The 12,415-nt window shown below is 29.3% G+C and overlaps 1 long non-coding RNA gene across 2 annotated transcripts in view; it reads left to right on the top strand.

The window, feature by feature from the left end:
• Positions 1-12,415, top strand: part of LOC139425957 (uncharacterized) — a 108,128-nt gene that overhangs the window by 92,097 nt on the left and 3,616 nt on the right. The gene's annotated exons all lie outside the window — the stretch shown is intronic.

Genomic DNA, 12,415 nt, shown 5'->3' with positions numbered 1-12,415 from the left:
AGAAATAACATGTAAGTGGAGATTTTTGCATAGTTTGATCCTAAATAGCACTTATTCTTTGTTATATTGATCCAAATTAGCAATAAATATTCTAAAGTATTACTTACAAGCATTTCTCGCACTTAACATATAACTTCCTTAACAGTGTTAGCCTGCAGAAAAAAGTTCAATTATTTTTATTGTGCGCATTATTTTGAAAAGATTACGAAATTTTATCAGTTCAGCTAAACAGTAATGATTCTTTTCTAAATGTAATGCAAAAGTTAAAACAATTTGTGAATATTTAAACAAACTATGTATCTTCCTTATCAAACTCAATTTAAATTTCTAATTACTTTTGTTTCCCACAGAGAGGTATAAGAGTTGCAAGCAAATGTTATATAACTTTTGCTCGACAAATATGTTTATAAATTACTCTGATTTAAAATTCAGTTTTGAATATTTAATGCATTGTTTTGATCTTATCAGAGGGAGCGAAAATGTTTATCAAAAAATATTTAATATTATTTTTATTGCTTAATATTTGTATCATGAAATCTTTTTTACTATTTCCTTAAATTACTGCATAAATCCATAGATGTGTAAGGAACAAACTATTCAAAGTATTATTTTATGCTTTACTGACAAATCAAATAATAATGATAATTGCATCTTTATTGTTTTTGCGTTGCGATATTAGCTGCAAATATTTAAAAATTAATATTATGTCTAAAGGATTGTTTTATTTCCAAAACTCAGTACCATCAGCTTGAATTCGAATAAAAACTGCAACAATACAGATTGATCTGAACATTTTGATAGTAAAAAAATTCTAATTAATTTTACATTTATTTTTTAAATCTTGTCAAACATACAGGGCAAGTTATTCTTGCCTTGGATATGCTAATGGTTGTTGCAAGTGAAATTTGCCATAAAAATAAACTTATTTTTTTTAAACAAATAACGGTGTCAAATATATCCCGTTATCATTGATTGTCGAAGATAATAGTTAGGGTATAGATCCAATGCCTTACGCGAATTCTCATAAAATGCAAATTATTATACAAATTATTTTGAGTATAAGCTGGAAATCTTACAATCAGAGTGCTGCAGAAATCGAACCAGATGGCACCATTGGACATCAAGCGAATTTGTAAATTATCAGTTTATCAAGCCTGGAAAGAACACTGGAATACACAAAATGATAATAAATTACATGGAATTTTCCCTTCTATTGATAACAGTAAAATAATGCCTATTGACCCTAAAACTCATGTTTTAATAAACAGGCTACGCATTGGCCACTCACGATATACCCATATGCATTTATTGAAAAACGAACCTGCACCTGTTTGTTCATTCTGTCAAGTTGTTATCACCATTAAGCATATTTTTACTGACTGCAGACGATTCAAATACTTGAGAAATTTTTTTTTGGCAGTTTTAACCCTGATCTTCAATCTTTACTTGGTGACCCTATACATCACAATCTTTTAAAATTTATCAAAGTCATAGAACTTTATTCTCTGCTTTAAAAAATAAAATCGTAGTTTAACCTTGTGACCAAATTTTAACCTAGTGCCTGGCGCAGTATAGCCATTTCTGGCTCTTGCGCCAATAAAATCCAAGCAACCAACCAACCGAACCAGATGGAAGCTGGGATAACTCATTATGATAAAAATTCAATAAATTAAGCGTATATAACAGACATGTAAATTTTTTTCTATGTTGTTTACCCGTATGAATAATATTAGAGTTAAATATAATGTACACGCTTTTTATTCCATCGCATTATTTGTTTTCAGCAAAGAAACTCAACCATTTTAATAATTTTAATTAACTCATTGAAATTATAAGTACTACATAATATGCAATTAATAGTAAAAAATATATGTGGAAATAATATCTAATATCTAATAATAAATAATATCAACCAGCTCAATTTTCTTGGACAATTGACAAATCTTGTCTTTTGTAATACTATTTTGTATACTGTAAATTTTTGCTTCAAAACCAGAGAATTCCATCGGCTTCAACGAAATTCAATTGATTTCTAACCAGCACTGATCTCATAATATAAAACTACGCCATATGTTCTGAAACCAACTTAAAATGGCAGCAAACGATTTTATTCGGAAGAAATCGTTTAGATTGGTTATCTGGCTCACGTGACTGAAAACAAACGATTTCAAAGCAAAAAATGATTTCATTTATGATTACGACATTTATGCAGTAAAAAATACAACAAAATATGCTGCAATAATTGCAGCAGTTTTTAAAGTCTAGCTTCGAATCCTTGCTATGTCATAGTCAATCCACGTACCACTCTCAGAGTAAAACGACGGCAGTGCTGGTGATGAGTTTGAGAATTATGCTATTTTTTTCGAATTTCGAGTTTTGCGAGTCAATGCGAGTCTCTCTGGCAAAAGGACGTAGGTTTCAATTTCTAAAATTTAAAAAAATACTCTTCGAAAGCGAATTTGTTTCAATGCTTAATTCGGAAGTCAATATTCTTTGCTGGGTTTTAAATTACAAGGCTGAGAGACGTTTAATATTGGTAAACAAAAATTTGTCTGTTCAGCTTAGTTTATACATTAAAATATATTCTATTTCGATTAATTCTTGGTCATAATTGCAAAAGAGGGAAAAACCTCTAAATGTTTACATTTGTTATTAAATTTTTAAAAAAAATTCAAGAGCCTCCAAGTTAAAGTGCATTAGACATCAATTTTTTCAGGCTCGATAGGATTAGGTGGGCCTTGATCTTCTTCTAAAGGCTTTACTCAGAATGTTCTCATGGCATACAGTCTGAGCTTCACAATTCTTATGCATAATTCGGTTCAAAATTTAATATGACATTTGTAAATATGCACTTTAATAGCTCTAGATATCTCTTCAAGCCATACGTTTGCAGCAAAGATTCTTTTAGGAATTAATATGAAACTATATTACAAGACATATTCATGTAAGTATCTCCTATTGAGGTAAGCCTGTTTCGAAAACCGACGAAGGCGATAAATTTTATCATGTTTATTTCATAAATATATCTATAAAAAACATAGTTTATGTGATGTGATGAATTTGCACTTGAATTCCCATTATCATACATTTCTTTAAGATTCAATTTGTTTCACAGCTATTTCAACGTAAATCAATACGTTAATTAAATAACTGCAATTGGGTTTTTTAGTATATAATTTAAACCTTTTTGTCTTTTAGAATTTAAAACGTAATACTTTTTTTCAAATAATTATTCTGACAAAAGAGATTTATCCTAAGCAATCCTCAATTAACTTATTTTTATAAAAGAAAAAATACTTGTGCTATTAGCTTATAATTAAAAAAAAATGTTTAAAAAGTTTTGGTACTGCTGTAAAATATTTTTTTCTGGGCAATGTCGGTGAAAGAAAAAAAGCTAAGAAAACATAATTTTTTGTTAAATTATAGAAAAAATGAAAAGGCGTCATGTGTTATTTAATTATCACAGTAAGACTTTAAACTTCTAATTAATGTGAAGAATGTCTTTTTTTAAATTCAAAACTGGATAGTTTTTTCTTAGTTATTTTTTTTTGTGTGCTTTGTATTGGAAATAAAATTTCAAAGTTATAATTCCTAACTTTTTTTTTAAAAAAAAAGGAAAGTTTGAATTTACAGTTAATAAATTGAAACATAGGTATAAAAGAAATTCGAGTAATATTTTTTCAAAGATTATAAACGTTTATTATCACATGCTGCAACATGAGTAAATCTAGGAATTTTTATCCTTTAGTAATGGGCAATATTACGAGAAAAATTAGAAAATGATTATAAATTCTCAGCATAGTATTCAACTTCCTTTTTAATTTTATTGAAGTATAACTAATGCGAGGGAGAAATATTCAATCTAGTGAAATAAACTGCATTTAAATTTCGATTAAGTAAAAATGAGTTTTTTTTAATGGAATCTAAAAACCTGAAAATAATTAGATTTTTAAAATAGGTCTGCTATTTTACACCTTTTCTCCTTAATTATTATTATAATATTAATGATATAATATAATATGATATAATATTAATTTTTAAATGGGCTCAGAAGTATTCATTATAAATTTTAAAATAGATAAGCAAATTATCGAAGAATAATTGAGAGAAATGCATGAAAGTTTTAAATAAATTTATTAGCAATGCCTAAAGAATTTTTAGAATCTTTAGGGAAGAAACTGTAGAATTACTACTAAAAAAAGATATAGAATATTAAGATTTAAAATTTAGATTAATAGATTCATAAAGATCAAATATAATCCTTAAGATTGCAAATTTTTTATAGTTTTGAGGACTGATATCATTAGATTCACACTGAAAATTTTTACGTTCCTCTGATTTCATGAAAGTACATGATTACTAACCAAAATGCCACTTAGGTAAAGCACTTTTAGAAGCCTTTAAAAATACGGTGAAATCTGAAAATATGGAGAAGACATTACTAATACACACTTGCAAATTAAATTTCAATCTCGTTTCTATTGTTTCCCTTAGCTTGTAAAAAAGTTTAGAAAAAATTTTTTTTAGTTTGATTCGCCGAAAATTAACGTTGTCTTAAAGAAGTTCTCTAAAGGTTTACGTCTGGTGAGCTGCGGTTAAAGTTAATCAGCATTATTTAAATCATACAGTAAGAGTTTCTTTAACACTTTTTAAGCAATTCAAGGCACCACATTATGTTAAACTGTCTTTTCAAAGCTCTACATACAGGAAATAGTTTTACATAGGATATTTTTCGTACTTGATTGTATTTTCAACGCCTCACAACGGGGAATAAGAATAAAATGTCCTTTGCCGAGAAAATAAAATAAAATTTTGTTTCAGACGTGTTTTAGACTTTGTTTAACACGCTTATACCTAAAAAACAATTAAAAAAATTAGTTCAATTCTTGAAATTTTGTATGCTTAAAATTAGAAAATTCATTAATACAAAAACTTATAAAAAAATTAAAAGTTTTTTAAGTAGCACTTTTAATTTATATATGCATATAAATTCAATGCAGTTTTTTGTAAGGATACCTTACAACTATTAAAATATAATGAATATTTCTGAAAATCATTAAAGAAAATCTTAGTACATAATGAATGATTTACTTATATTTCTGTAAGATTTACAAATAAAATTGTTTTTGCCTAGATGTAGTCATAAAACAGACTTACATAAAACTTGCTGAATATTTAAATTCAACCTCGATCAAATTTAGAAACAAATTAAATTATCTTATCCAACTAGGAATTGATACACAATATAGACTGCTGGCTTTGCATGCAGCTACTTTGAAATATTTTTTTTGTTTCTAAAAAGAACAAATGAACTTAAAACATGAATTGAAAACAACGTAAGATTTTGTATCAGGAATGAGATAATTTTAATGTAATTGAAAATGTAACTAAAGTCTATCTAGGTATTTTATAAAAAAAACCGTTTCGAAATGTCTTTGAATAATTGATTTGAATAAATTTGAATATGTTAGACTACATTTATTTCCTTTCATTTCCGGTAGATATTTGAAAAAAAAGGACAATTTTTTTTAAATATCTTCAATCAGATTTCAGCTAGAGCTTTAGTCGTATATTTAAAGGGATTAAACGATTAAAATTATTTGTAATGGCGTGATGATTGAGTTCAAAATAAACAATAAATACATTGCGTTTAAAGTTCGTTAAAGATGACATTGATTTAAATGAAAATATTTAATACTACAGAAATCCTTCGTCCTAGAAGGATTAATTCCAGGTTCACCAGATCAGTGTTAGTGTTTTTGATTTAGGATCGAAGATACATGGCATAAAAGTTTCTTCAGAGTTTTATTCTTCTTTCACTTGACATTCAGTATCAGATACGAGGAGAAGCAGGAGGATCTCTGAATAGGTTAAGCTCAGTTGTTAAGCCAGTCTCATGGAAGATAAAAGGACAAATTTTTTTTTTCTTTAAGCATTTGATGAACAAGTTTATTAAAAGTTCCACAATGCTGTTATAAATACTACACATGTTTCTGTGTCTAAAAATGATGATAGCCAGAATGAAAAAGGGGAAGCACGTGTAGTCTTCCAGACTGTGTGTCCAAATTTTGGACTAAATTTTCTAACTTGGAAAATCAAAAGGAAGAAAAAACTAAATTTATATCTAAATTACTTTTCTTTTAAATTTACTTTGAGGCTTCCAAAAAATTAAATGTGGAAGTCGTGGCTAATATTAACCTTAAAAGCTTTTTATAAAGGAGAGTCTAATCGTTTAATTGAAACATGAATATCGTTATGAACCTCAGTTACTATAAAAGGACATATGGGCCCATGTCCAGGAGTTCGTGGGTTCGATCCCCACCTTTCGAACACTCCCCGTGTAGTCAGTGGTGACTGATGCACGTTAAATCTGTCGAGTCGCAAAGTCCTCCATGTTCCCATAACAAATCAATACCTCTGGGGGGCCTTGTCTTCTGGATTAGTTCAAAATTACGAGGCTACGAAGTTGAACATTAGCTGTCGTAAACCCAAAAATTCGGTTCGCTGTTCAGCGATGGTTATAAAATAAAGATAAAAATAAAAGGACCTAAAAATTTTGTTTTAAAAATACAACCGGAATGTAAATAAATAATATCTTTTACATTAAATATTCTATGTTTTACTTTCTTGAACTTCATTTTGCCGTTGCTGTTGTTTCTCCAAATTACTATATATTTCTTTGTATACATTACTTAAATCGTCTAACAGGTTTTTGACATAATGGGTTTTATCCAACTGTAGTGGTTGGATTTTAGGATTAAAAGTATCGAATAACAAACTTAATTCTCTTCTAAAATGTAAAAGATTAGGGGTAAAATTTGTAGAAGGATGTACTATGCCATTATACAAATTTTGATGAATTAATATGGAATTGTTAAATGATACAACTGCTTTATTCAAAGTAATAAAAGATGTTTTAATAGATAAGTTAATTCTTTCGGTAGCTCTAATACACTGGGAATTTTTGGGAATAGTATGGGCCAAATGAATACCAAGAGCCTTATTTACGCAATGAAATATTTCACAGTTAAACTGTGTTCCCAAATCAAACAAGATCATAGCAGGTTACATTGTTAGAAATGTAATCAATCATGTGGTGAGATACAGTCTCAGCAGTTGAGTTATTTAAGGGATATAATTTTACAAATTTAGTAAAATGATCCGGAATAGTAAAAACATAGCCACAGTTTCTTATGGGCCCAACAATATCGCTTTAGGAATAGGTTAAGACTTAAGAGGTGGTTGGTGTACACTGTAATTTTTTTACGGTCACACTTCACACAGAGAACACAATTTTTAGTGTCTCGATACATGTTTGTCCAAACATATTTAGCAGTTATAAGCACGTAAGTCTTTTTCAGACCGAGGTGAGTGATGTGAGCAATTTTTAATACCTTAGCTTGCAAATCTTAGGGTACCACAATACACTGAGATGATTTTTTTACTATTAATAATTTTTTTTAAACAATTTAGTCATTTACTATTTTGATTGCAAAAAGATATTTAACACGACGTTATAAGACAAAGAAACCCATGGCAAAGCCCTGAATTGATCTATTTCCCGAACTAAGTTCACACAATCACATTATTTTAAATATATGCATAGTTAACTGTGTTGCATTTTTAAGTCTTTTTCCTAAACTTAATGCAAATTATGCATATTAGAATCTGTGAAGTAATTGAAGAAACCTAGGGAAAATGAATCCTATTTGGAAAAATAAATACTAAACAATGCTTTGAATTAAAAAATATATATACTTTTTAAACAGTTTTTCCTGTATTACACGTTAGATGTTATTAGGCAAATAATTGTACAGCTTTTTGAGCAAAATTAAATTGAGATCAAGTCTTATTATTTTTTTTATTTGCTTCTTTACTATTCGCAATTATTACAAAAAGGATTCTTCATTGGAGAGCAGGAAAAATGTACATTGTTTACAATTACGTTGTTTATCTATGTATCATAAAAAGGTAATTTCTGACTTATTGCTTCGGGAATTCTTATAAAGCATAATGGCCAATAAAAAGGTCATGAATCAATAAATAACATCTAGTTATTTTCGGCTGTTATCGGAATAAAATTAGTGAAAGTTACAATGGTATTTACCTGCAAATTATTCGTTTATTTTTTATTTAGCTCTTTCTACTTGTAACATTTATTTAGTTAGCTATCTTCTTCGTATTTTTTTAGGTAATTTCGGATTTTGAAAATTATGCCTCATTCTGCATAATTTTATCATGAAGATGGTTAATATTGAATGCTGCAATGTCAATTAGATAGTTATGAGCTTAGCATAGAGCTTTTTTTTCAAAATTTTAATTTGTTCGAAATTTATTGCAATTTTAATTGCTTTTTTTATAACTTTTTTCTCAATTGAAATTCTTTTGCTTTACATTTTGTGCTGCTCAAAATCTATAAAACTTAAAATTACGAAATCTTAAAAGTACGAAGCTCTGTAGAAAAATCTACAAAGAGTTCGAGGAAATAAAAAAATTCGATCTGATTATTTCGATGATTATTAACCGATAAACTTCTAGCACACAAATGTTGGTCAAAATACTGTCTGCTGAAATGCAACTTCAGAGTTAAAATTTGAAGTGTTGATGGACCATTTTGAGTTGTAACTTTAACGAAAGTTTTTTTTTCGAAATTCTTACTTGTTTAATAGATACTGCATTTTTGAGTGTTTTTGCAATTGTTTTCTTTAAATAACAATTAATTAATTATTATTATTATTTAATTAATAAATTGTTGTGGAAAAATTTATCTCGCCCACAATTTTCATAAACTTATACTTGACTTGATGTTAAAAGTAACAAAAATTATGAATAAATAAAAAAAGAGAGGTTATATCTTGCCTTATATAAATCTTAACATTTAAATCAAAACTTTTAAAACAAGAGATAAAAGAGTTTCCAATGCGCACTGTTATACAAAGTTATCGTTCTATAGTACTAACAAGTAAAGTTACTCCTTATTTATTACTGTGTATTGTATCTCTTATTCCGTATTTCTAAGGTTTGTTTTCATGTTGTTTGTTTTCAGATCCAGCTATCCCTTCGTTTCGTTACAATTAACATATATATATAATGTACTTACATGATATTATAATAATTACATATTTTCTAAACAAAATTATTTTTGTCGACTTTTAAAACAAAAAAAACGTTTAAGAAGATCAAGGGAGGAAACAGTTTATGTTCATTGAAAGCTCATTCTGAGAAAAAAATTCATTCGTGCATGGTACTGTTTTCCCACAGAATGACCTATCTTTACTGACAGAGTTTACAAGCTTAAGAGGAGTTACCAATTTTCCATGTTATTTGCACACACTTAAGTCTTCCTCAAGCTGAAACAAATGGTAATCCAATCGTAATTTGTGTAAAAAATGGACATTAACAGCTCTTTCTTCTTGAATGAGAAGCGATCACGGGGGAAGTCGAGCGAAGCGAATAGGAGGTAGAGCCGACGAGTCTATTGATTTTACTGAATATTTTTCGAATCAATTACACTCAGATTGCATTCTTGGAAATAAAACTCTCACTTTTGACGATTCAGAAATCTTTGAGCTGTAATTCATTAATTTTGAGAATAATTACATCACGAAACTACGTGATTTGTGACGAAGCGCGAACTCACAAATAAATGACGAAAATGTTTCCTCAACTTGGAACCTCATCGTAGTGCATTGTGGGAGATTGTTAACTCGAAGGATGAAGCTAAAATGACTAGACGATTGAAAATAAAGTCTAACCAGCCGACCTGCCTGTATGGTAATTAAGGAGATGGCCTCGTAACAGGAAGATCACGGGTCCGAATTCTGCTGCAGGCATGAATATAATTTATCTCTTTGTTCTATCTGTACTTCTTGCGTTGTTTTGGCTTCATAGTTTCACCTATATGGTGTCCACGATAAAGGGATTATTATGAATATTTAGATACATTAGGCGCTATTTTTTTATTTTTTTTTATTATTATTATTATTTTTCTGAAAAAAATAGAGTGACAAAATATTTCTTTAGTTTTGACGAAATTTGTTTCCTCCAAGAAGTGATGACAGTTATTTCGTCACTTTGATGAAATTTTTGTTCGGAGCATATTCCAATAAGCACTTTCATCAATTTTTATAGTGCATATAATTTTAAAGCAATTTCTATCTCTGTTCCTTTTTTAAATATTTTCTTCAAACTATTACCGTTATGTACACTAATTTATAACTAATATTGTTATCGAGGTAATTTCCAATAAAACAAAAATGGACTATTATAACAAAGGAAAATGGGAGGAACTGTTTCTTTTCAAAAGATATCTTTTATTTCTAAAATTGTTCCCTAAACTGTTTATTCTGTGTTCGATTTTGTAAGAAACTTTATCCGAAAGATCGTTATGTTCTCTGTTATAGTTTTAACTAGAGTCCTCAACACTTTAATGAGGTGTCGATACAAAAGCGGGGAAGAGAAAGTCACGTTTCTTCTTAGATTTACCGCTTTCTTTTTATTTGAAACTATTCCTCTAAAGATATTTATTTAGCAATCAAGATATCGGATTTTCAGACTACTTATATTTTCAACATTTAACACGAAGTATATAAGTTTTTAATGTTATAACAAGTGTTTAGCTAAGACTTATTTCAAAAAGTCTAGTTAAAATAAAACTAAAAAGGCTTTACGACTTGTTTAAATTACTGAATCATTGTGTTAAATGTGGAGATCATTTAAAATTATGCTGTATGGGCAGACCAATTTTAAAGCCGTTTTTAATCTGTAAAAACTCACAGAGAAGAGTTAAAAACCTTTTAACGTTTAGTAGTCTAAAATCTGCATTTTAAAAATCTCTGGATTAAATTCGAAAATAATGAGTCCTGATTGACGCTCAGAGGGCAGTATCCATAAAACCCATTTTTACTGTAAATTTCCATATAGTAATTTCTACACTAATATTTATTTACTTATAATGATTCAGTGATTTTAAAATAATTATTACTGTAAAAATTACAGTGCATACGGTAAAAAGTATTTATAACTCTAGCGTTTATGTTGCAGAGCTCGTGGCATTTAAAAAGGCAATTTCATGGCTTTCTGACATGGATTATCCTAGGGCAACCGTCTACTCCAATTCGCTGTCCTCGTTGCAAGCACTAAGCAATCCAAAGCCTATTTCGAAACTTGTGGAAGAGATAAAACTTCTTTGGCATGACAACATTGATTGCAATTGGGTCAAAGCCCATGTGGGCATTCAAGGCAACGAGGAGGCGGATCGGGCAGCAAAAGAAGCCACGAGTGACTGCAACATCTCAATTGAAGTCCCCAGTTCCAATGCCCAAATTAAAACCGCGGTCAAATCACACAATATGAGTCGCTGGAAGCGGGAGTGGCAGAGTTCTGGGAAGGACAGGCGAACTTTTAAATTCTTCAAGGATCCAAAACTAAACAGACTGCAGGCAAATTTTTATTTTAACCAATTTTTAACGGGTCATGGAGTGTTCGGAGAACATCAAATTAGACTTTTTAATAAAAACATTCAATGCAATTACTGTGGGGAACAACAGACAATCGATCACTTAATTTTTAATTGTCCCCGATTCCGGACACTTCGTGACAATATTTTTACCAATTTTAATCAACACCAATGTTTTGCCAGTTTGGCCTGCAGAAAAATTATCATCTCTATTATTAAACAAACACTGGAAGATGTACTCGGAGACAGGCAATAGGACCCGGAACCTGCGCTCCCTACTTCTTGGGTGTCTCAGGCATTTCATCGGCTTTTAACTTATTGTTTTACATTATTCCATTTTCAATGTTTTTTCTTTGATGATTTTATGTAACTCATTATTTGCCATTCATCTTTTCTACTGGGGCTTGATTTTATGCTTTCATAGGGGTTTTTTATCACTGTCAACTGTTTACAATTTCCTTTTATCGGTTTACCTGCATTTTTCCATTACGATGTAATCTCAGTAATTTTAACCTTTTTGTGTTCGATTTTATTACATTGTGATTTTATTGTGTTTGATTTTATTACTATGGTCTTTTGACTGTCTGCTTGCCCCTTTGGGTGCTTCTGTAACTTTTATTTCTATTTATTGTACAATTTCTGCTTGACGTAAACCCTACACAAATAGGATGGGTCGTGTCACTATTCAAATACATCCTGAGAGCAAGAGCTCTATTCCCTGAGCTACCAAGGCTCATTCTGTCGGGATTGTGGTTACTTCGATGTTTTGTCTCACAAGAAACCGAAGCTGTTAATAAAAAGGCGTATTTGTTTAGAGAAATAGCTTTTTTTCGCCGTATTCCGTAACTTAAAATAATTAATATTTTTATATATTATATAAATATTAACTATAAATATTAAGTTTATATATATATATATATATAAAGTTTATATATAAAATCTGCTTTTTTTTTTGAA

The sequence above is a fragment of the Parasteatoda tepidariorum genome, chromosome 7, assembly GCF_043381705.1.
Source record: "Parasteatoda tepidariorum isolate YZ-2023 chromosome 7, CAS_Ptep_4.0, whole genome shotgun sequence".
Classification (NCBI taxonomy): Eukaryota; Metazoa; Arthropoda; class Arachnida; order Araneae; family Theridiidae; genus Parasteatoda; species Parasteatoda tepidariorum.
The sequence above is the reverse complement of the archived record's forward strand: the minus strand, read 5'-3'. Positions and strand labels throughout refer to the sequence as shown.